General features: G+C 36.7%; 1 long non-coding RNA gene across 1 annotated transcript in view; it reads right to left on the bottom strand.

Moving 5' to 3' along the window:
* Positions 1 to 2,371: 2,371 nt before the first annotated feature.
* Positions 2,372 to 26,430, bottom strand: part of LOC129030274 (uncharacterized) — a 552,505-nt gene continuing 528,446 nt past the window's right edge. Inside the window, exon 4 of the long non-coding RNA XR_008500600.1 lies at positions 2,372 to 2,498. This is a non-coding gene — a long non-coding RNA (uncharacterized LOC129030274). The remainder of the gene's footprint in view (positions 2,499 to 26,430) is intronic.

Genomic DNA, 26,430 nt, shown 5'->3' with positions numbered 1-26,430 from the left:
ATGTTTCTCAAAGCAATGGTGATATTTGTATCCAGGCTTCCTTCATTTGGAGTTCTGCCATCTATTACAAAGGGCTTCCAAGAGTTCAGTGATCATTAGTATCAAGCAAAATAAATTAAAAAGAGTTTAGAGGAAAACATATGGAAGATTTTATGGACAGACTGGAAGTAAAGCACATACCTTCCGATCACTTTTTGTTGTCTAAAGCTTGATCATATAACCTCCTCCCCCAAAGCTCTGTGGTAGGCTGGTAAATGTTGTTTAGCTCCCTGTGAGAAAGAAGAAACAGTCTTGATGATTACCTTGACTGTTTCCGCCAGAAGGTACAAGATAAATTATGCTTCCAGGACAATATTTTTAACAACATGTATTAGTGTTTTTATTTGAGAGTTACAAATTTACGTTTTTGCTGTGTAGCACCCACTACAGACTATAATTTATTTGAAAACCTAAAAATTCAAATTGTTCATGCTTTAAGGTTTCCGTTTCTTTGCTGTGCTTTATTCTGCTTCTGCTCTGTTACGGACATCTGCTTCTTTAAAAACAACTTTAGGCCAGGTGCAATGGGTCACACCTATAATCCCAACACTTTCAGGGACTGAGGGAGGGGGATCGCTGGAGACCAGGAGTTTGAGACCAGCCTAAGCAATACAACAAGACCCCATCTCTACCAAAACAAAAATCTTTAAAAATTAGCCGGGTTTGGTGGCCTGTGCCTGTAGTCCCAGCTACTTGGGAGGCTGAAGCTGGAGGATCACTTCAGCCCACCAGTTTGGGGCTGCAGTAAGCTATGACTGTGCCACTGCAGTCTGGCCTGGGCAAGAGAGCAAGACCCTATCTTTAAAAAAGCAACTTTATTTTACCTGTTTACTTTTAACTTCTTTCACTTTCACCAAAAGTATTTTAACTTATTACTTTTTTTATCTTTCAACTTTTTTCTATTGTCCAAAGTCCTGTTATGTAAATGGTATAAAAAGGGTTTCATATTTTTCTGATAATATGTCTTATTCAAATAATTAATTCAATCATATAGGTATTTAAATATGCATGATTTTATGAATGATCAACAAAGGCAAGCTATAAATGAAGCAAACAATTGAAGGGAACAATTGGTAAACTAATGTTTGTCTTATCTCTGAATTCCTAAATATTATTTTTAAAAATACTTTGTTAAAGTAGTGTAAGCCCATAATTTAAAAAGATAAAATAAAGCCTAAAAATACTTACAATGAAAAACAACTTGCCAATGCCTCTATATCTACTTCAACCCCAATTCTCAAAATTAACCCCTTTAAATTGTTTGTTTCTTCCTGCAGTTATTTCTTTTTATTTTTTTCTAAATAAGGTTTCTACTTCTATTTTATTCCAAATGCTGTAATAGATCGGCCATATATGTGTCAAAAATGTTACCAAAGGTACACCCTCCAAACATATAGCTATTTAATGTTCTTCACACTTCTCCCGTTCATACATGGAGATCTTCTTTCAGAACTCAATCCTCAAGGATCACAGTAAACTTGTCGGTGCCTTGCGCTGGTGACATTTTGTGTACCTGGGAATTTCTTTTGCCTCTCTCTTGTTTATAGGGTATAAACCCACCCATTTGCTTTGCAAAAGCTGGACCCAGGAAAAGGTAAACGTGCCACAGCTGATGCGTAAGTTTTTAAATCAATCTTTCAGTTTTCAACAGGTAACTTACTCCGGACTTCCCGAGTGGCCTGTGCTTCTGCATCTGAAGTACCTCACATTCAAATTACTCACAGACTATACCATGTTCTCTACCATGTAGAAAATGGGTATTGCTGGATGACTCCCAATGATAAATAGTATCTGGCGATTCTAACTGCACTGTACTCAGATTTTTGACAAGTCTTTCTTTCCAGTCCCAGCCTTTTGCCGTACTCAATTTCTTCCCATAAGACTATAGAAGGCTCTGTGACACAATCGGCTTTTAGCTCATTGGCATTCCACACTGCAGTCACTCAGATAATAACTTTGCTTCCTAAATCAGTTTACCACTCTTCTACTTCCCTTTTAGTCTTCAAATTTTGTTGAAATATCAGATCCACTGTGGCCTTCCCTCCAGTTCTCTTTGTCCTTGGGAATATAAACTCTTTTATTTTATTATTAAATTGAGAAGATGTAAATATATGAGGTCAACCTCCAATAATTAATTTAATTTCTAATTAAGTTTTTAGGGCTCTAGCAGAGTATCATATATGCCTGAACTGTTGGTTTTCAGACTTATTTATTCCTGAAATCTGTGTTTTAATGCTCTAGAGAGCTAAGCTAATCAGGCTACAAATATAAAAGAAAATGATTTCTACTCTTAAGCCTAGACTGAAGCTAGACTTATGCAGTAGTCCATGCTTTCTTCCCCTGGAAAACATGTTCTCTTTCACTTAGTCTTGTCATGCGAGGACTGTATTCCAATAAAGAAAGCAAATGCAGCTCATTTTTATCAGTTCAGGAACCATAAAGAAGGGGAAAGAAAGATTCTAAGGAGGAGGATGAAGAAAACAGGTGTTCAGAAGGAAAAATTTTCATACTTAGCTCAGCTTTAACCCTAAAACATGACACTACACTTTCCCCAATATTTGTCTATCTTTATATTAAATGTGTAATGTTAAACACCCTGTTTGTATAAAAAATTATAAATTTCACTTAAGCCTCATAGTATAAGGATATTTCTATTAAATCAAAAATAGCAATGAAATTATTTAGCTCTTATAATAAATTAATTACAAAACTGTACACTAACATCAAAAATGCTTAAGATTTTTTATTGGTGACAGACAGTAAACTGCTGAAGAGTATTTATAGAAAGACCTCATTTCTAAAAAGTTAATGATATATTCAATAGAAGATAGCATACCAACAGAAAACTAACTATAAATTAATATGTTTAACTGTTTATAAATTATTCCTTTGAAGAATGGGAATACAGTAGATTTTCTGAGTTTTATGCTTCTATAATGTTTTCATTTTCTTATAGTATATGCATATAACTAGTTTAATGATAAAAATGTCATATTAATATAATATATGTCATTTGTCTAACATAATGCCAGGGTTCAAAGAGATTATGAAGAAGAATAAGGTGCTGACCACAATATCATGAACTTGTATTATCAAGACAAGATATGTGGTCACAAACTGCACAATTATAGAAAAAAGTATATGGATAATTGTTAAAATTAGTGGCTTTATTTTAGTTCAATGAGACAAAGTTCAGAGTAGCATAGAAGAGAAAAATGATTTACCTCAAGATTCATATTAACGGTGAAATTCTCTTTGGATAAGCCAACTAGAATTGTAGAGTGTATTAGAGGCAGAGGTTATTTGGGCTACGTGGACTCAAATACTTAGAGAGAAGTTGATATTAGCAAATTATTTTAAACCCCCTTATTCTTAATCTAAAAATATTCAGATTTATGAATGAGGTAGTGTAGGCATCATGCCCAATTGTGATTTACATAGAAAAAAAGACATGTAGGTAGAGGAGAACTAGCACTTGCCCAAGAAAACATGGAGGGCATCTGAGGACATTTTTCCCACCCTCTCTCACTTGTCCCCACTACCACCATCCTGCTTGGGATAGAGTTTAGCCCCTGTGAGTATTTATTTTATTTAAGATACTGGTAAAGGATCTGTAAAATGAAACCAAAATTTACCGTGTATTATATGAGTTATATTTTAATTTTTTAAAAAGTCAATTTTTCAGGTTTATGATCTAAGGGCAATTATGATTTGGGGAGCTTAGTTTTTTTCAATTTATGGCTATGCAGTATCTCAGCATGAGTCTTCTAACTTTTGATCCAATGTTAATGCTCTAGCTTCCAATGTCATAATTTTTGTTCAGTTAACAGGTAAGAGAGACAAGGGTAGAGAGTTTACCAAACCATAATGAAGCGAAACCAACAACCAAGTGAAGTAGTAGAACTCAACCTTGACAGCTCATTGAAGAGCATCTCACCGGGACAATTGCACGCTCTACAAGCCCTTTTGGAAGCCAATAAAGTGTAACTTCAAAAACACCACAGTTGATTCCAATGTGCAGCCAATGTTGAGTACTGCTGAACTTAGGTGAATGCAGGTCACCAAGAAAAAGATGAAGCTGAATATAAAGAACAGGAGTTCCCACTGAAGTAGAACTTGGAAATCCACATGGGAAATTTAAATACAAAGAATAATAAAGAGGTTTTTAAGAAGATTAAATTAACAGATAAAATATTTTCAAGAACCTGAATCAAGAATTTTGATTATATATATATCAAAAAATATGTATTTTTTTATTTGGTAAAGATTAGGGTTTGTCCATGTTGCCCAGGGTGGTATTGAACTCTTGGACTCGAGAGATCTGTTCATCTTGGGCTCCCAAAGTGCTGGGATTACAGGCATGAGCCGTTAAGCCTGGTCTATTGAATTTAAAAATTTAATACACAAAGTAGAAGTTTGCGGGTAACTACTAAGAACCAATTAATCTTCTGGAATTTCTTGTGGAAGAAATAATTTAATATTCATAGCAAAACTGAAAAGATATGAAAAAATGAGCAAAAGATAGCAACTTGATGTAAATTTACATGAATTGTAACATGGAGCACATAGGCTTTCCATAAAACAGAAAATTAGAGAGACAGATTGACTCAATTAGTAGAGAAAAATATTCATTATGTAAATAAGTAATTGAGTCTGCAGACTGGAGGGCTTCTGTAAGGCCTGGGAAAGACTAAAAGAAAAACGAAATTCAGTATCAATATTGAGTAACAAAATTAAAATTCAATATTAATATTAATAATTGTCAATAGTGAAATTCTTGAATTCTGAGATTAAAGAAAATGATCTTATTAGTAGAAGATAAATATCTTAATAGAGAAAGAAAATTTAACAATAGACTTATCCTTTAGAAGAAGACTAAAAGTGAAGAGCAACATATAAACTATTCAAAGTAAGGTACAGAGACCCAAAAATCTTCTTTCCAGTTATAATAGTTTCACCTGTCAGGGAAAAAGAAAGAATTTGTAGTTATGGAAGAATTTAAAGAGGTAGCATCCATACAATTAACATAAGGAAAATTCTTGAAAAAAATGTTCTAACCAACAAATAAAAATTCCTTTTTTTAAAATAAAAAAAGCAGGCAATATGATGAGGGTAACAAGAATTAATACTAGAAAATTATTATAAAATATGTGTATTATTAAATGTAATGCTGTAAAGAAATTTCAAATATATGTATAGAACTAAAAGTTGAAAAATATATCATCTAAAACCAGGAGTTGAAAAAAATCAAGAGAAGGATGGGAAATATGAATACTCGAATACTCTAAAGCAGAGTTGGCAAATGTTTTTCTGTAAACGGCAGGACAGCAAATATTTTGGCTTTGTGGCCATGTGGCTTTTGTTATAACGGCTTATCTCTGATGTAGTGATACAAACCTAACAAAGGCAGGCATAGACTATATATAAGCACATGGTGATGACTGTACTACAATAAATATTTACAAAATCAGGCAGTGGGACAGATTTCATGTATAGGAAGTAATTTGATGACCTCTGTTTTAAAGGATATACTTATTTGGGGGGAAGCAGATAGGCAACAATATAAATGCATAAATGAACAGAAAGAAAAAAATTTGAAAGACAACTTGCAGAATGACAGCATGAGGCCCTCTGTGGATATGCTCCCTAGTGAAGCAATCATAACTGGAAAAATTAGTATACATATATAAATTTTGTTGTAGGTTTGTGTCTATATACAATATACATATATAAAAGTCTTTGGAAATTTTGTCCTAATTTAGACAGGAGGTAGGAGTTAGAGACAGGAGACCTGGCCTCTTCAATTCCTAATTGTAAAGACAGGCGATCTAATGATAGAGTTTAAGAGACCTGTCCTCTACAATTCCTAATTGTAAAGACAGGCGGTCTAATGATAGAGTTTGAGAGACCTGGCCTCTTCAATTCCTGTGTGGTGACCTGGGATTCAATCTGTGCGGTGGAGGGCCTACTAGGAGGACTCCATCTCACTTTGCTGCGTTTTTTTTTTTCCTTTTTGCCCAACAAATTATGCTCCTCACCCTTCTATGTGTCCGTGAGTCTAATCTTTCCCAGTCATGTGACAAGAACCCGGTTTTAGCTGAACTAAGGAGAAAGTCCTACAACACTAAGGGCATATATCAAATGAAGAAACATTTGTTCAAGGAAATCTACTAAATCTTAGAAAGAGGAGTGAGAGTCTGTGGCACTTGAGCCATACCCATTTTTGCCTCCTACCCTCAGGTCAGTGTGATCAAAGCCCCACTCTGAGTGGGTATGGCTAAGAAGCTTAGGTTCCCTTCACCCCCCAGTTCCCAGTCAAGGGCTGTGGAATCTCCCAGGAAAGGGCAAGACACTGGCATTTCTTATTCCCTCAAGCTCCATGCTCCAAGTGAGTGTAGTCTGGAGACTGTGAGCTCCCTCCCTCTACCTAAGAATAGTGGGGCATTCATCTCCCTCACCCCAACTCCCCCATAGGGATGCTGCTCTGCACCAGGAGAAGCAAGCCAAAAAGACCAGCACTACTGCCCTTGCCTAGCATTTGGCTGGTAAAGCATCAGTGTCATTCTAGGAAAAGCAAGCTTCTGTCACTGATGTTTGTTTGATGATTAAGGATTCTCAAAAGCTTAAACTATAAGCATTCTTCATGATTTAAAATTAAATTGGAAACAAAATTAAAGAAATTTCAGTGTATGTATTCCATATCCTCCTAACATAAAAAAGAATACCTAAGGAAATTCTCCAAAAGCTTGGAAAAACAAAAAACAAAAAACAAAAACAAAGGCACAACACAGAGGATTAAGAAAACCAGAGTCAGTTCCAAGAGATCCAAAAATTAATAAAATAAATGACAAGAATGATCACAAAAAGGAAAGTAAACAAATTATTCATGAAAGGAATTAGAATATCCACCTAGTTGCAGCAGATACTAAACCACTAAAAATGCATATTATGAAAATATTTATGCCAATAAAATTGAAAATGTAAGTGGAATAGCAATATGCTAGAAAAATATAACTTATCAATACTGACAAATAAACAAACTAGGCCTAAAAAACATGAATGAACCTCACAAACATAATTCTGAGCAAAAGAAACCAGAAACAAAAATAATGCACACTGTTTAATTTCAAGTTTGCGTGTTTCAAAAATTCGGCGAAGATGAACTGTGTGTAAAACTCTAAAGGAAAACAAACACATTTATGTTTGTTTGTTTTACCATAATGATCAGGCTAATGATTCTCTTTTAAAAGGTAGGCAGGAATGTCATTTCAAGTGACAATGATGAAGGTTTCTCTGGTTCTCACAGATTCTTTTGTGGATTTAGTGTTCAAGGATGTTGTTGTGTTATAATCCGTACAACTTTTTTCCCCAATTTTCACAATTATATTCAATTTAACATTTATTGTGGTACTATTCACAATAGCAAAGACTTGGAACCAACCCAAATATCCATCAAAAATAGACTGGATAAAGAAAATGTGGCACATATGTAGCACCATGGAATACTATGCAGACATAAAACAGGATGAGGTCATGTCCTTTGCAGGGACATGGATGAAACTGAAACCATCATTCTCAGCAAAATATCAGAAGGACAGAAAACAAAACACCTCATGTTCTCACTCATAAGTGGGAGTTGAATGATGAGAACACATAGACACGGATTGGAGGGACATCATACACCGGGGCCTGTTGGGGGGTGGGGGGATGGGGGAGGGATAGCGTTTGGAGAAATACCTAATGTAAATGACGAGTTAATGGGTGCAGCACACCAACATGGCACATGTATACCTACGTAACAAATCTGCATGTTGTGCACATGTACCCTAGAACTTAAAGTATAATAATAATAATAATAAAATTACAGTGGTTATCTTTGTGTGGCAGGATTATAGATGAGCCTTATATTCTTCTTAATTTTCTGCATTATTCATATTTTCTATGAATAACATGTATTCTTTTCATAATCAGTAAAATAATAAAGGTTATTAAAAAACAGTAAAAAAGGGTATTAATGCATATGATACACCCTCACTATGGAGTACAATGAGGTTAGAAGGAACAAATTTGAAAAGTCACAGCAGATCTGGTTCAAATAAGAGTCCAAAATTCCTTCCTTCTTTTTATTTAACAAGAGTGAACAACAGAAGTATCTTTTTCAAATATCATTTGCCCATATATGTGTGAGTCTGTTTCTGGAATCTTCATTCTGTTCCACTGATCTATTTTACAGAACTTGGCATGCTACCACACTGTCTTGTTTACCGCAACTTTATAATAACTATTGACATCACACAGCGTGAGTTCTCCAACTTTGTTCTATGTTTTCAAAGTTGTTTTTGTTATTCTAGGTCCACTGTATTTCTATATGGATTTTAGAATTCATCAATTAAAAAAATGTATCTGCTAACATTTTGATTTGGATTACATTGAACTTATAGAAAACTTTGGAGAGAAGGAACAACTTGACAATATTGGATCTTCTTACCCATGAATATAATACCTCCCTCTATTTAGTTAGGTATTATTTAATCTCATCAAATGTTTTGTAGTTGTCACTGTACAGGTCTTCCATATCTTTTGTCAGATTTATCTCTATTTCACATTTTAATGCTATTTTAAATAGTATTTTTAATGTCAATTTTTTTTTTTTTTTTTTTTTTTGAGACGGAGTCTGGCTCCATCGCCCAGGCTGGAGTGCAGTGGCGCCATCTAGGCTCACTGCAAGCTCCACCTCCCGGGTTCACGCCATTCTTCTGCCTCAGACTCCCGAGCAGCTGGGACTACAGGCGTATTGCTCTTCAAAAAACCAACTTGTGCTATAATAGTTTGTCTCTATTTTTTTATTGTTGTTTATTTTGTATATCCCTGATTTTCTCTCTGACCTTTTTTTCGTTTTTCTGTTTACTTTGGTTACATTTGTTCTTTTTTAAATTTCTTCAGGTAGATGCTGATTTGAAACCTTTGTTCTTTTCTAATAATGGTTTTCAGTGGCATGAATTCCACATTACTACTGTTCTATTGGCAATTCACAAATTTCGATATGTTGTAGCTTTTTTTCTTTCAGTTCAAAGAATTCCTAATTTCCACTTTTATTTCGTCTTTCATTTATGGGTGTGTTAGTTTCCAAATAGTTGCAGATTTTCCTGCAATCTTTCTGTTTTTGATTTCTAATTTTATTCCATTGTTGCCAGGGAATATTATTCATATAATGCGATTTATTCTAAATATACTTAGAAATTTTCAACGGTCCAGAATATGGTCTTCTCTGTAAATGTTCCATGTGATCTTCAAAAGAATGTATACTACCCTTATTGTTGAGTGTGGTATCCTATAAATGGCAATTAGGTCATATTTGTTGAGTGTTGTTCAGATCATTTATATTCTTACTGTTTTTTATTTACTTTTTATATCATTTATCAAGAGAAAAGTATTCAAACTTCCAACTATAAGTGTGGATTTATCTATTTATCTTTGAGTTCTGTAAGCTCTTATATTTTGAATCTCACTTATTTGGTATATAAATATTTAGGATTGGTATGTCCTCTTGGATTGAACCTTTAGTATTATGAAATAAACTTTTTTGTCTTCAGTAATATTCTTTGCTATGAAATTTACTTTGATATTAATATAGTCATTACAGATTTTTTAAAATTTGTGTTAGCGTCGTTTCTGTATACTTAATGTGTGTTTGTTTTAGGAGGCATAAAGTGGGATTTTGCTTTTTCTAACAAATGCAATCTCATATTCTGTTTTTATTTAAGGTAGTCAGATTACTTACATTTAATGTGATGATTGATATCCTTAGGTTTAAGTTAATCATCTTCCTATTTGTTCTGCAGTTTCCCCATCTTACTTTGTTCCCCTATCCTCTTCATCTGCCTTATTTTAAATAAATTTCTTTCTGGGATTCCATTTCACCTCCCGTGTTAGCTGTAATTCTTTTTTTGTTATTTCAGTGCATGTTTTGTGGTTTATACTAAACACCTGTCACTTTTTACATTCTACCTTCAAGTGATATTACATCACTTCACATATAGTGTAAGAACCTCACAATGATATACTCCCATTTTGTTCTCCTGTCCTTTGTGCCATTGTTGTCATATATTTTATTTTTATGGATATAAACTCCCTATTGCATTGTCATTAATTTTGTTTAAAGGATCACTTACCTTTAAGATATTTAAACTGTAAGAAAAAAATCTTGTATATTTACTTAGGTAGCCACCACTTCCAGCACTCTTTATTTCTTTGTGTAAATCAATATTTTTATTTAGTGACATTTTCCTTCTGTTTAAAGGACTTCCTTTAACATTTCATGTAGTACAGTTCTCTGGTTGATAAATACTTGTATTCCTGGAGATGGTACTGTATTCCTAGTTTGGGGTTTTTTTCTGATATGCAGTAGTTACTTGAAAACAGTTTCATCCTTCTGGGTTTTACTTTTAAAATTTGTCAGGACCTGAGCAAGGATTCAATTTGGGTCTGATTATTCCCCTCATTTCCCACTGCTAAGGTACAGCCAGTCTGCACTCTACACAATTTCCTGTGAATCATGAAGTTTCTCACTTTATGGTGGGGAGAGGCACTATTCTTGGACCTGTGTGAGTACGGGGCACTGTTACCTCTCATCTTTTCAGGTAGGTTCTTTCTCCATCCATGGCTAATTTTCTCACATAATTGCACTCATCAGTAGTCAGCTAAATACTCAAAGGGGAACCTCTGCAGATCTCTGGAATCCTCTCTCTGTACAGCACTATTTTATCCAGTCCTCCATCCCGTGAATTTTTGCCACTTAAGTCTCTTGGACTCTCAGATCTATCTCTTCAATTTCAGGGGTCCACCAGTATCCTCCTGTGCACCTCAATCCTCAGCCTAGAAACGTTCTCAAGCTGCATTTATCATAGGCTCACCTTATTTGTTTGCCATCTCTCAGAAATCACTGTTCCTTGTGGCCTGATTTCCAGTGTCTTATAAGCCATTGTTTTATAATTTCATCTGTCTTCCATCATTTCAGAATAAATTTATCCATATTATTCCATCTTGACAGAAAGTAGAATTCCTGAGGGTTGTAATTGCCCAAAGTATGTAGTTTAAATAACAATCGAATGATTTGAAAGGCACAATCATTCAGTTAAATCTAAGGTATATTTATATTTCAAACTTCTTTATAAAAGTAGATAAATATGAGCTTATAATTTAAAAATAGCTTTATGATTTGAATGATGATTTCCAAAACACCTAAAACAAAGTAGATTCCGCATCCTGATGTTTTTATCATTTTAAGTGAAATATTCATATGATAAAAGTCAGTCTATGACTCAAAAGCACTAGCAAACCAATTCCATATTTGTTAAATCTATGAAGATTAAATTTGTAGATTATTGGATTTTCTCTAACACGATTCAAAAAATTGACATTGTGTTAATTTGGGAATGTTTCACAGGGTTGGAGAATTTTAGAACTTGTTTTTTTAGCTTCAAATCAAAACCAAAAACTTTACATTGAGGAAGCCATTCTAGAAAGTAAGAATAACCTGACACTCTGTGCATGTGTGATGTGTGTTTTTCCATTTTTAAGTACTTAATAATTTCTTATATTTTATATGCCTTTACAATATAAATGTTTTCTTCAAATAAAATTTGAAGACCACACGAAATTTTTTTTTTCAAAAGTCTCTCAAAAGGTCACTACAGGAGCCTACTACATAGAACCTAAAATTTTTAACTATGAATATGTGAGATTGAAGGGAAAGTAAATAAGTTTAAATGTCTTTCAGTGAATGCTCTAACCATGAAATTATGACTGAAGTGATCATTTAATATTAAAAATATTTTAACAAGAAGCTTTATCACAAAAGTTAAACTCACTCACCAATAAACATAATTTTGAAGTAAAAAAAAAAAGACATCTAAAAATTTACCAAAGTATATGACTTAAATGGACAATGTGAACAGCAAAAGCATATCATCAAAAGCAAAATACATTGTTTTAGATTCTAGAGATTCCTCTTGCCATGCTTGTGATGTACTTATATACCATAGGGTGAATACTAAAATGGTAAATTGCCATGAGCTGTTTCAGTACAGTTCAGCCTTACAGGCTCTCAGAAGGACCTAATTTTGATTCCATCTCTAAGTAAATGCAGACGTCTACATTTCCTATGATCTTATTCTTTTTTACATTTACGGAATTGGAGATTCATCTTCCATTTAAGTACAAAGCAAATTGCTATTTAATATTAAAATACCTAAAGCAAATTGCTATTTAATATTAAAATACCTAATGTACCTAGACAGGTTTTGTTTTTATGGTGGTGGTGGTGGTGGTGGTGTAATGCTGAAAAATTTACAGCATGGGAAATTTTTTTTTATTCAAAATTGGAGGAAAATTTACCTCATGAAAATATGGTTAAATGAACTTGAATCATGTTTAAGTAAGCAATCTTTATTCATCGCTTTATTCTAGTCATCATTTGATGGACTAACAAATAGTAGGCTCTCGATAAAAAAATTTCTCTAATTGAATTTGAATCAATTTGAGGACATCAGAAGAACTGGAACAAAAAGAAAGAGTAAAGTACAAGTAAACTGAAAAAGAAAATGTTCTTCCAAAACTGTCAATTTATTTGCAAAATAGCTCACATTTCTTTTTCTTTCTGTTTTTTAGAGATGGGATCTTGCTCTTTTGCCCAGGCTGGAGTGCAATGGTGTGATTATGGCTTACTGCAGCCTTGAACTCCTGGGCTCAGGTGATTCTCCCACTTCAGCTTCCCTGGTAGCTGGAACTACGGGTGTGTACCACCATGCCTGGCTAATTGTTTAAATTTTCTGTAGAGACAGGGTTTTGCTACGTTGCCCGGGCTGGTCTCAAACTCCTGACCTCAAGAAATTGTCCTGCCTTGGCCTCCCAAAATGTTGAGATTACTGGAGTGAGCCTTTCCTAATTTTTCATTTGAATTTTAGCTTTATTACTTGTGCCTCTTTAATATTTTTATTAAATATTAATTTAATAAATTTGTTAAATTTATAAGTTAACATAATTTTAAAATATGTTGTTAGTAATACATATTTACTGGAGAAAATTTAGAATTAGTAAATGATAAGATAATTGAAAACAATGACCACAAACAAAAGCCCAGGCCCAGATGGCTGCACTGGTGAATTTTAGCAAATACTAAGTTAATAATAATCCCCCTCTTTCATTTGTAATTTGAATACATTTTCTACTCATTTGCTACAAATTTGGAAAGTTTATTATAATAAAAAAGTATACTCAGCTTCTTTCTGGATTAATACTTTCTTAATTTTCAATGTGAGTTAATGAAATACTGTTTTACTGTTGACTAATTGATAACAAGTTATGAATAACATTTGTGTAATTATGAATCATATGATAATTCTTTTTATATCATAATATTCTTCCCATTGATTTCTAAGTTAAAATTGTTTTAAACTTTCAAACTATGGATGAACATTATGATCTATTGATATGATATAGAAACATAAGGGAAACTGACCAGAAATAGATTAAACGAAAGATCTCTGAAACTATTTAGTCATCTATTTCTCTGGTCATTTTTTAATGCATACATAGATATTTGTAGGAAGTACATAGTACTATATCATAAGCTGTATTATCATCAGAGAGGCTTTTTAAAGTCAACAAATTATTTTTAGCATCATACTTTATAGAAACTACATTTGCAATGCACTGTAATTTATTTCATCAATCTCTTATCACTAAGCATTTATAGTGGTTTAAAAACTTCTTTGAAGAACATCTGATAAACATTTATCTGTGGAATTTTATCATAAAAATAAATGTCTGAAGATGGAATTGCTGCATCAAGTATATTTAAATTTGATAAATATTGACACATTACCTTTCAGAAAACTGGAAGTTACATTTTTTTCTTAGTGCTCAAAACTCAGAAACAGAAACTATTTTTCTACTACAATTTCGAAGTTAACCCAAATTTTTTTTTCTGATGGTAACACACGGTTTCTCTTTTAATTACTAAACTCCAATAGGATGACTGCTATGGTTTGGATGTCGCCTCCAAAATTCATATGGAAACTTATCTCCCAATGTGGCAGTGTTGAGAGGTGGGGCCTTTAAGAGGTGATCATGAAAGCTCTGAATGAATTATTCCATTTGTGGATTAATGGATTAGTGAGTTAATGAATTAAACAGTTATCACAAGAGAAGAATTGGTAGCTTTAAAGGATGGGGAAGAGAGCCCTGAGCTAACATGTTAGCACATGCAGCCCCCTTGCTATGTGATGCCCTGCACCTGCTCGGAACCCCTTGAGTCTCCACCAGCAAAAAGGCTCTCAGCAGGGGTAGCCCCTCAAACTTGGACTTTGAGCCTCAAAACTGTAAAAATACATTTATTTTCTACAGAAATTACCTTTTCAGATATTCTATTACAAGCAACAAAAATTGGATTAATACAATGATCCTTTTATAATGTTTTTACTATTCTTTCCCTCATCTTCCTATTTATGCCTCTCGGTAGGCCTTTAGAATGCTTTCAGTTTTGCTTCTGATCTCTGACAACATAAGGTTTTGTTGGTGTTTCCTTATGGAATTCAACAGATGTTTTCACTATTTCATGCATTTTTTGGTGGGTTTACTGATTCCACTACTTCCTCTTCAGTTTTTTTTTTTTGTATTAATGTCACATTCTTGTTCTTTTTTAAAAAGATTAATTTTTAAAGTATTTCTTTAGATGTTTTTGTGGATGATAGCGTTTTTTAAATTCTTGCATGTCCCCAAATACCTATGTCTATCTTGCTTTGTGTCCGGGGTCACAAGGCTCTTTTTTCCCGTGCTATAGCATCTACTCCATAGTTTTTCAATATCTCATTTTGCAGATGAGTCCAAAGCAGCAGATGCTTTACCTATGGAAATCATGCATCTTTCTTTCAAGAGGCATGCAAAACTTTTAATTTTCACAAGACTTAAGGGATTTTACAGACAATACTGAGATACATGTCTTTTCTCATAATTTTTCCTGGCGTAGGTGAGGCAATTCAGGCTGCAGTTTCGGGGCTTTTTATAACTCAGGGAACATTTCTCTGCTTTTGTATAATCTCGTCTATTCTATTATCTTCCTTCATATTTATTATTATATATGTGCTAAGTCCCCTGGATGTTACTTCCAATCTCTGATCTTTCCTCACACTTTCATATTTTTTGTTTTGTACTTTTATCTATTTTTTGCATTTAAGCTTTTAGGCAACTAAATCTAGTCTCACCAGTGATTTGCCCTTGAATAGTTTGTAGATTTCATTTGTTAGTTCCCATAAAACACTGCTTGTGTTATTGGGAATGTCCTTCAATAATGTAACTTTTAAAAATTCGAGTTTCTTTTTATCTTGTCTTTGGTGTATATTCCTTGCTTATTCTGGATGGCATTACTCTTTCCAGATGCAGGTTTAGTTTTTCAGAGAAGTTTGGAAAAATATGAAAAAAAGAGACATTTATTCATTTCTTGCTAGAAGTTTCAGAAGGAGAAAAAAATAAAGTGGCAAAAGACAATATTCAACATAATGATGCTTATAAATTCTTAGTGATAATCAAAAGAAGGTTTCTTAGTGGTGGCATAACTGTAACAGAATATGGAACACACACACACACACACACACACACACACACACATATACACACATATGGCTAAAAATTATTGAAAGCAGCTGGAAAGATACATGTAAACACAAATTCCACAAGAGAAAGAAGACAATTAGCTTGAAGGATAATTTCTCTGTAGACACAAGAGAAACCCAAAACTATTGGGTTTCTACATTCACATTGAGGAAAATAAATGATAGAAATAATTAAAAAATCAGTTGAATAAAGACATTTTTAGATAAATTAAAAAACAGAATTTCCCATCAATGAGTCTCTGTTAAAATAATTTCCAAAGGACAGACTCTGGAAAGAAGAAAATTATCCCAGAAGAAAAGCCCAAGATGAACAGGGAAATACTGAATGAAGAAGTTGAGAAACATGTTGGTAAATTTAAATAAACATTAACTTTATAAGATAATAATAATTATATCTAGCTTGTTTGAGAGACAAAAATAAAATAGAACTAAAATATTCTGATTACTCATTTAACCTAAAGAATTAGGGTTTATCTTAAAGTGCTGCACTGTTATGATACAGTTTGGGACAAGAATAAAGTTATTGAATTAATAATTGCATTAAAACATTTGATGTGCTTTTGTAAGTGTCTGCTGTTGAAACCTGCAAAAGAAAACTGAATATAGAATTAAAGATACATAAGTAATATTTGGATAATGCAAACAACAAAGCGAAACAAAACTTTGATTCTGCTTTGAACAGTGGAAATAAATTGGTTTGAAAATTATTTCTGGAAGCAAAGTGTACTACTGAAAACCTCCTTTTTTAACTTTTAAGTTCAGGGTACATGCACAGGCTTGTTATATAGGTAAACTTGTGTCATGGGTGTTTGTTGTACAGATTATTTCATCACCCAGGTATTAAGCCTAGTACCCATTAGTTATTTTTTCTGATCCTCTCCCTCCTCCCACTCTCCAATGTGTTGTTTCTCTCTATGTGTCTATGTGTTCTCATCATTTAGTTCCTACATATAAGTGAGAACATGTGAAAAACCACTTTTTTGACCCTACAAAATCATTTAAATATATTTAAATAACATAATTTTGACATCAGGTACCATATTATTAATAAAATATATGTTTATTAAATAATTCTCCAGCATTGCTTAGTTTAGTTTGGTTTGGTTTGGTTTTTCTTCTCCAGCAGACACCTCTTTCCGGCTAATAGTGATGTCATGTGCACAGCATAAAACTTCTGTATCCACCATTCTTTATCCACCCAGAGATAGAGCATATACTTAAGAATAAGAATATCTGCTTCCTTATTTGTATTGCTTCTTAATTTTCACTGGATACCACTTTCTATTTCATTGAAGCAGAATCAATTTTCCCATATAATTTCAATATGAAAATATGTTTTATTGAATTTTTTTTTGTTGTTTTGAGACAAAGTCTCGTTCTGTTGCCTAGACGGGAGTGCAGTGGCGTGATCTCAGTTCACTGCAACCTCCACCTCCTGGATTCAAGCAATTCTCCTGTCTCAGCCTCCAGAGTAGCTGGGACTACAGGCGCCTGCCACCATGTCTGGCTAATTTTTTTGTGTTTTTAGTAGAGACAGAGTTTTACCGTATCGGTCAGGCTGGTCTTGAACGCCTGACCTCGGGTGATCTGCCTGCCTTGGCCTCCCAAAGTGCTGGGCTTACAGGTGTGAGCCACTGTGCCTGGCCATTTTATTAAATTTTTGAAATTCTAACTTACACACACTTAGCAAATCTTTCTCCTAAACAATTAAGAAAATTAAACCTATATTTTAAAAATTCCATGTAGAAAACACATCTATCTGGTTTATACAGGTGAGTTCTATAGTACATCCAAGGAAATTGTCATTCTAATCTTACATAAACTTTATCAGATATTAGGAGAAATAAAACATACCCACATCATTTTATAAGTCTAGTATAATTGAGATATCACAACTGGGCAAGGAGAGTTTATGAAAAGAAAAATATACCATTCTTTTTGTTTAGGACAATTTAAAACTCTAAAGCACTATATAGTTTTAGGAAACTGTGTACAATATGCTAACACATAGAATTATTATATACAATTAGATTTTACTTATATATACCTATATATACATGTAAATATAAGTATATACAGTGTGTGTGAAAATGTGTCATATCTATCATGAAACATATTAATATGATGTATACACACATATGTTTGAATGGTTTCAATACATACATGCACATTACATGCATATTATATGACATGACTGAATATGTTCTATTCATGCTGTGTATTATTAACATAGGCACAGAGATGTTTTTCCTTGTTTTAATAAAATTTATCAGTCAAAAACCCACAGCAAGCATCATACTTAATATAGATACATTAGACATAATATCTTTGTAATAAAACCTACAATACTTTGTAATAAAACCTAGTATTTAAATATCTGTGTCTATTACACAGATATGTAATGCTGTATAATGGACAGATATTTTAATACTGTATAATTTTTAATACTACAGTAGCAATCCTTGCAGAGTGGACAATTAAAAGAAAATACTGCAATGGGACAAAAGTATTTATATGCATATTTATTTATATATAGTCCACCAAAGTATTTACTTATTATTTCTTAAATCTTTTATATTACACAGTTTTTAAATACACAGAAAAAATATATTTGAAAACAAGAAAGGGTTAATTTTAGCCTTTCTGTTGTAAATAAATTTTTCTGAAGTATTTTAGACATAGCTAAAGTTTTTCATATTTTAAAAAATATATTAATATTTTATATAATTATTCACTAGGAACATGCTATTATTTTTTATTTTTCTTTTCCTTTGTAACTTAATTACATTGAAATAATTTTACTCTTGCTAGGAAAGATTAATTGCCCTCGGTTTTCTAAGTCATTGTTTATTATTTTTACATAATTTACCCTGATAATAAAAGTATAGAAATCACACTTCATTTTTTATTAATTTCACTACACGTTGTAGAAACATGTTTATTTATTCATTCAAAAATAGTCTGCTATTTTTTTAACCAAGCAATAGGTTAGGTATTAAAATTTCAGTGGTGAATAAAATAGTAAGCCTCCATTTTCGTAGAATCTTTAGGGGTAACAAAAATTATGGAAAAAAATCAGGCAGGGCGCAGTGACTCACACCTGTTATCTCAGCACTTTGGGAGGCCGAGGAGGGTGGATCACGTGATGTCAGGAGTTCGAGACCAGCCTGGCCAACATGGTGAAACCCTATCTCTACTAAAAATGCAAAAATTAGCCAGGCATGGTGGCGGGCGTCTGTAATCCCAGCTACTCAGGAGGTTGAGGCAGGAGAATCACTTGAACCCAGGAGACAGAGGTTGCAGTGAGCAGAGATTGCACCATTGCATTACAGCCTGGGTGACAAGAGTGAAACTCTACCTCAAAAAAAAATTTTAAAAAGTATGGAAAAAAATCAGTCAAAAGTATTTTGATAGGTGTTAGGAAAAAATTAATCAGAAGTTAGATTGAAGAGCATATAAAATGAGACCTGACCTTGTTTAGAAGCCTAAGAATTGTTTCATCAAGAATGTACTATTTGAACTAAGACCTTGTTTTAATAATTATCCTATAACTAGATAAAGGAGATTAAGGATAGCAGATCTAGACACATGTGGAATCACATGAGGGTTCGGAAGGCAGCCATAGGCTGTCTGGAATGGCCACTGCTGCTGTGCTGGATACAGTGAAGGGGTGCAAGTGGTGGGGGCAGGAGCAGCTACAGGAGCAGCCAGTTGCCCCACCCCCACCCTCACAGGGCCAGGCAGGAACTGCCTCCAGGCCCAGAGCCTCTGCTGATCTGGACCCTGGCCACGCATGGAGGTTCTTGCCTGCTGCTGCTGCGAGGAGGGTGCAGGAAGGAGGTGGTGCAGGAAGGAGGTGGAGCTAGACCCTGTGGGGTGCCACACTCCATGAAGCCAGTGAGAGCCAAGCACAAGCAGGAGCCATCTTGGAGCCCACCACCCTGTTGGCTGCCAAAATGGGGCTAAGGACAAGTCACCTGCTGGCAGGGGAGCAGCACAGTAAGGCACAAAACGGTGGTCAGGGAGGAGCCCAGTGAGCACCTGGAGCCCTCTCATCCCCTGAAGCTGCGAGGAGGCACCTCGCAGGTGCAGGACCCAGGTCTCTCTGCAGTCTGCTCCCTTGGGAGCCTGGGAAGCCCCCCACCCTGCCCCACAGGCTTGGGGGTTTCTCCTACTGCTGCTTGGCCTCTTCCTGCTCCTGGCACCCACTTCAATCTTGGAGCAGGGTTGGGGCTAAGCCCAGGCACTGTCACACCCCAGCTAGGTGTGTGCACACTCAGGGCAGTGCTGACACATTGGCCCCCTGCTGCCTTGGTCTCCTCTGGACTTTGGGTGCCAACAAGCACAAGTGTTTGGGGAACAGAAGGGGTTCTGAGGGCAGCTTGCTGCTGGCCTGCAGGTGTCCCTAGGCACGAGCAGCCTGGGCATCATCGATGGTGGTAAGAGGCAGACAGGCTCCTGGGCAAAAAAGGGTGTGCCCCCAAGAGGGCCTGAAGGCTGGGGACTGGGCTGCCAGTCCTGCAGAGTGGAGTCCCTTTGTCCTGCCATTTTCTCACCCACCCATGGCTGCCCATGAACCGGTCAGCATGTTTTTTCTCCTCTCTGAGGCCCATAAAAACCTCAGGCTTGGTCGGGTGTGGTGGCTCACACCTGTAACCCCAGAACTTTGGGAAGCTGAGGTGGATGGTTCAAGAGATCAGGAGTTCAAGACCAGCCTGGCCAACATAGTGAGACCCCTACTAACAATACAAAAATTAGCCGGGCCTGATGGTGTGCACCTGTATTCCCAGCTACTTGGGAGGCTGAGGCAAGAGAATCGCTTGAACCAGGGAGGCAGAGGTTGTGGTGAGCTGAGATCACACCAATACACTCCAGTCTGGGCAACAGAGTGAGACTCCATCTCAGAAACAACAAAACAAAAAAAACCCAGGCTCAGCTGCAGAGAGGAACTACCCTCTCCACTGAGAGCTGAACACTCATTGGGACAGCCAACTGCAGAGAGGAGCTGCCCTCTCTGCTAGGAGCTGAACATTTGACGGTGTATCCTGGCTATGGAAAGGAGCTCCCCACTGCGGGCCTCCTCTAAGCGGTTCCATTGCTCAACAAAGTTCCTCTTTGTCTTGCTCAACCTTCCTTGTCTATGTACCTCATTCTTCGTGATCACAGGACAAGAACACAGGACCCACCAAATGGTGAGGCTAAAAGAGCTGTAACAGAAACAGGCCTGAAACATGCCTCTTGGTCACCACAGACAGACAAGGAGAAAAAGAGAAGAGCTGCAGCCCTTTGGAGAGCCCAGACCTGGGAGCTCCCCGAGCAAGGGCTGTGACTCCGTCTTTGGGGCCCTGTGGTTCCTGATGTCTCCAAACTTCTGGGTGCCACTGTGTTTCCCAGTGCTGGGTCCAGCTGTAGCCTTGGAGAGAGCCGGCGCCCATGCTGGCACCTGGAGCTGCCTGCCCTGCTAAAACAGCTGGCATGTCTGACTGTGTACAGTGGTGTGGCATGTCTGATTATGTGTAGTGTGCACACTCACAGTGTGTGGCATGTCTGACTGGGTGCAGTGTGCACATGCTCGCTCACACACCCCTTGCCATTCCACACCTAATTCTCCCTTGTCAGGTGTGGAATCCAGGCTGGTAGCATGAGCTGAGCACAGCCTGCTAGGCTGAGTGGGTGAAATGAATCTAGTGGGCCTGAGCAGACAGGCAAAGCTGTCACAAGCCACAAAGGTTTTGACCAGAAAAGCAACCCAAGGATCCCATAACAGTTGTACATGATGTATGTACAACAAATGAATACAGGCTTGAAAGAGGACACATAAAAATAAGAATATCAGGCAGCAAAGTTAGAGAAGTTAATAAAAAAGAAGAGGGAGCTGGAGGCCATGGCAGTTAGTACGCATCTCTAAAGACCAATAGGAACATAATGAGAAGCTTTAAGAAAATAATGTGGCTGGGCACGATGGCTCATGCCTGTAATCCAAACACACTGGGAGGCCGAGGCAGCCAGATCATGAGGTCAGGAGATCAAGACCATCCTGGCTAACATGGTGAAACCCCATCTCCAGCAAAAATACAAAAAATTAGTTGGGCATGGTGGCAGGCAACTGTAGTCCCTGCTACTCGGGAGACTGAGGCAGGAGAATCACTTGAACCTAGAAGATGGAGGTTGCAGTGAGCCGAGATCACACCACTGCACTTCAGCCTGGGTGACAGAGCAGGAACTCTGTTTCAAAAAAAAAAAAAGAAAAGAATCTACACGGTCAGATTTGCTTTTTGTATGTTACTTGAGTATGATGCTGTGAATGAATAAAGATTACTGCTAAATTAAGAAGAAATCGAGAAGACTGGGCTGTGTGGGTGTCAATCATATATTCAGTTACTGACATGTTCAATGTGAGGTACCTTTCAGATATTAAAAAAAAAAAATTAGGTAGACAGTTACACCTGTAATAGCAATGCATGACTTAAAATTATAATACTGGACACATTATCTTATAAATGCTAACTGAGTTAACTGGATGAGATTCTGTAGAGAAAATGGACACTATAAGAAATAATAGTGTCCAGGACTGAGTTATAATGACCTCTAATATTTAATGATAAATCAAAGAGGAGGAACTGACGACTGAACCTGAGAAGAAACCAATAAACTTGTAATATCAGAAGAACAAACCTAGGTGGTACTAAAGAAATCGTAGTTCATCAAAAAGGAAGGACAAGTGGACTTGCCTTGTTAAAGATGGACTGCCTTATCAAATATGACAAATATTAAAATATGTTTAGATTTCAATGATGACCAAAGATGTAAATAAGACACTGGAATTTATTCATCAAATTCCTGATAATATTAAATGTTACATGAGCAATTGGATGTTAAAGCACAACTTTTCGGCTGGGTGCGGTGCCTCATACCTGTAACCCCAGCACTTTGGGAGGCCGAGGTGGGTGGATCACAAGGTCAGGAGATGGAGACCATCCTGGCTAATACGGTGAAACCCCATCTCTACTAAAAATACAAAAAATTAGCCAGGCGTGGTGGTGGGCACCTGTAGTCTCAGCTACTTGGGAGGCTGAGGCAGGAGAATGGCATGAACCTGGGAGGCTGAGCTTGCAGTGAGCGAAGATTGTACTACTGCACTCCAGCCTGGGCAACAGAGCGAGACTCCATCTCAAAAAAAAAAAACAAAAAAAAACACAACTTTTCCAATTTCATTTCTGGTATATAAGCCTTGCCATCCACAGCAGCCCAAGTAGTGTCATTCGCAGACTCTAAAGTTTTGCTGTGCACAGATTTCACTACCTTTCAAAGGCTCAGCCCTGTGCCTGGGTCACCAAAGCAATAAGTGCCACAATCCAAGGTGAGCAGAAAAGTCAGGATGTAAAATTTATAAAGGATGTAATCAAGCTAATTTCAAAGCTCTTCAATTTTACTGCCAAAAAACTATAGTGAATTGGAAGTTGTTGGCAAGGAAAGAGAATATTTTAATATTTTCGAAGTTGTTGATGTTTCCTCCTTTTCCCAAGTGCAAAAAGTGATGCTGTAATGAGACCTCCTCCAACTTGGAGAAGTTTTAAATGATCTCTTCATATTAGAGGGAATAAGAGACTGTGTGTTTCACATGGTCTAGAGTCTAGAAAGTAAGAGTTGGTCAGCCTGACTTAACTGTGGGGCCAGGTAGAGGTGGGTGTGTGGGGATTGGTCTGATCTCCCAAAGTATGTCAGAAAAAAAGTAAGTGATTCCCATGGACCAGATATGGACCAGGGGTTCAGGGTATGGTCATCACCTAGAATGGGGGATATACCTCACCAGAATGAAAGTCAACCTCTGATGCCAAAAGGCTTAGAAAACAGAGGTAATCAACAAAATTGTGGATACAGTATTCTCTTCCACGCTTCACAGGAACGTCACATTTGAAATCTCCAGCTGACAGGTTAGATTTCTATTTCTTCCCTACAGAAAAAAAAAAATAGATTAAATACCTCTCATACCCAAAGAACTTAATGCTACCTCATGAGAATATTAGTCAAGTAAGAACTTTTCTGCCCACTTTCTCACCTTGCTCTCTATTTAGCATAGCTGGATGGTATGGAAATCATGAGTCCACTGTGTGGGAGTTGGGCACATTCTTTTGTTCTACAGAAGACCAACCTGCTTCCAGTCCAAGCTAAACAAGGATGGCAGCTACAACTTAAAGTAAAGTCTAAAGGCCTTATAATTATATTAGATTTGACATATTATTAATTAATTAAGATTGCAATTTTATCTGACAAAAAAAGTAAGAGGATAATGATAGTACAACATAAAACCATTTCTGATTACAGCCTGTATTAGTCCATTTTCACTCTGCTGATAAAGACATACCCGAAACTGGGCAATTTACAAAAGAAGGAGGTTTAATGGACTTATGGTTGTACATACCTGGGGAGGCCCCATAATCATGGCAGAAGGTAAAAGGCATGTCTCACATGGTGGCAGACAAGAGAAGAGAGCTTGTGCAGGGAAACTCTCATTTTTAAAAACATCAGATCTTGTGAGACTAATTTACTATCATGAGAACAGCACAGAAAAGACCCATCCCCATGATTCAGTTAACTCCCACATGACATACGGGAATTATGGAAGATACAATTCAAGATGAGATTTGGGTGGGGGCACAGCCAAACCATGTCATTCTGCCTTGGGCCCTCCCAAATCTCATGTCCTCACATTTCAAAACCATTAATGTCTTCCCCTCCCAAATCTCATGTCCTCACATTTCAAAACCATTAATGTCTTCCCCTCCCAAATCTCATGTCCTCACATTTCAAAACCATTAACGGGAAGACATTAATGCTTAACTTATTTCAGCATTAACTCAAAAGTCCACAGTCCAAAGTCACATCTGAGACAAGGCTCTTCCACCTCTGAGCCTGTAAAATTTAAAGCAAGTTAGTTACTTCGTAGATACAATGGGGGTACAGGTATTGGGTAAATACAGCCATCCCCAAAACAAAGGGGCTATGGACCCAATGGAGGTCTGATATCCAGCAGGGCAGGCAAATTTTAAAGCTCCAAAATTATCTGCTTTGACTCCATGTCTCACATTCAATAACACTGATGCAAGAGGTAAGTTCCCATGGTCTTGGACAGCTCCGCCCCTGTGGCTTTGCAGGGTACAGCCTCCCTCCCAGATGCTTTCATGGGCTGGCATTGAGTGTCTGTGGCTTTTCCAGGGACATGGTACAAGCTGGCAGTGCATCTACCATTCTGGGATCTGGAGGACGGAGGCCCTCTTCTCATAGCTCCACAAGGTGGTTTCCCAGTAAGGACTCTGTGTGGGGATTCCAACCCCATAGTTCCCTTTTTCACTGCCATAGCAGATGTTCTCCATGAGATCCCTGCCCCTGCAGCAAACTTTAGCCTGGGCATCCAGGCATTTCCATTCATCTTCTGAAATCTAGGTAGAGGTTTCCAAACCTCAATTCTTGACTTCTGTGCCCTCGCAGTCTCAACACTACGTGGAAGCTGCCAAGGCCTGAGGCTTCCACCCTCTGAAGCCATGGCCTGAGCTCTACATTGGCCCCTTTAAGCCGTGGCTGAAGCTGCTGGGATGCAGGACACAAGTCCCTAGGCTGCACACAGCACAGGGACTCTGGACTCAGCCCACAAAACAACTTTTTCCTTCTAAACCTTCAGGCCTATGATGGGACGGGCTGCCATAAAGGTCTCTGACATGCCTGGAGACATTTTCTCCATTGTCTTGGTGATTAATATTCTGCTCCTTGTTACTTATGTAAATTTCTGCAGTCACCTTGAATTTCTTCTCAGAAAATGGGATTTTCTTTTCTGCCACATTGTCAGGCTATAAATTTTCCAATATTTTATGGTCTGTTTCTCTTTTAAAACCTTTAACAGCACCCAAGTAACCTCTTGAATGCTTTTTTGCTTAGAAATTTCTTCCTTCAGATACCCTAAATCATCTCTCTCAAGTTCAAAGTTCCACAATTCTCTATGGCAGGGGCAAAATGCCACCAGTATTTTTGTAAAACATAACAAGAGTCACCTTTGCTCCACTTCCCAACAAGTTCCTCATCTTCATCTGAAACCAACTTAGCCTGGATTTCATTGTCCATATCATTATCAGCATTTTGGGCAAAGTCATTCACAAGACTCTAGGAAGTTTGAAACTTTCCCACATTTTCCTGTCTTTTTCTGAGCCCTCCAAACTGTTCCAACCTCTGCCTATTACCTAGTTCCAAAGTTACTCCCACATTTTTAGGTGTCTTTTCAGCAGCACCTCATTCCTGACATCAGTTTAGTCTGTTTTCATGCTGCTGATAAAGACATACCCAAGACTGGGCAATTACAAAAGAAAGAGATTCAATGGACTTACAGTTCCACATGGCTGGGGAGGCCTCACAATCATGGAAGAAGGTGAAGGCATGACTCACATGGTGGAAGACAAGAGAAGAGAGCTTGTGCAGGAAAACTCACGTTTTTAATACTGTCAAATCTCGTGATACTTATTTACTATCCTGAGAACAGCACAGGAAAAACCTGCTTCCATGATTCAGCTACCTCCCACTGGGTTTTTCCCACAACATGTGGGAATTGTGGGAGTTACAATTCAAGATGAGATTTGGGAGGGGACACAGCCAAACAATATCATAGCCCTCGAGTACTGTTTCATTAACATAACTGTGACATTTATACCTATTATAAAAATAATTATCTCCA

The sequence above is a fragment of the Pongo pygmaeus genome, chromosome 12 (assembly GCF_028885625.2).
Source record: "Pongo pygmaeus isolate AG05252 chromosome 12, NHGRI_mPonPyg2-v2.0_pri, whole genome shotgun sequence".
NCBI lineage: Eukaryota > Metazoa > Chordata > Mammalia > Primates > Hominidae > Pongo > Pongo pygmaeus.
This window is presented reverse-complemented; position numbering and strand designations above follow the sequence as displayed.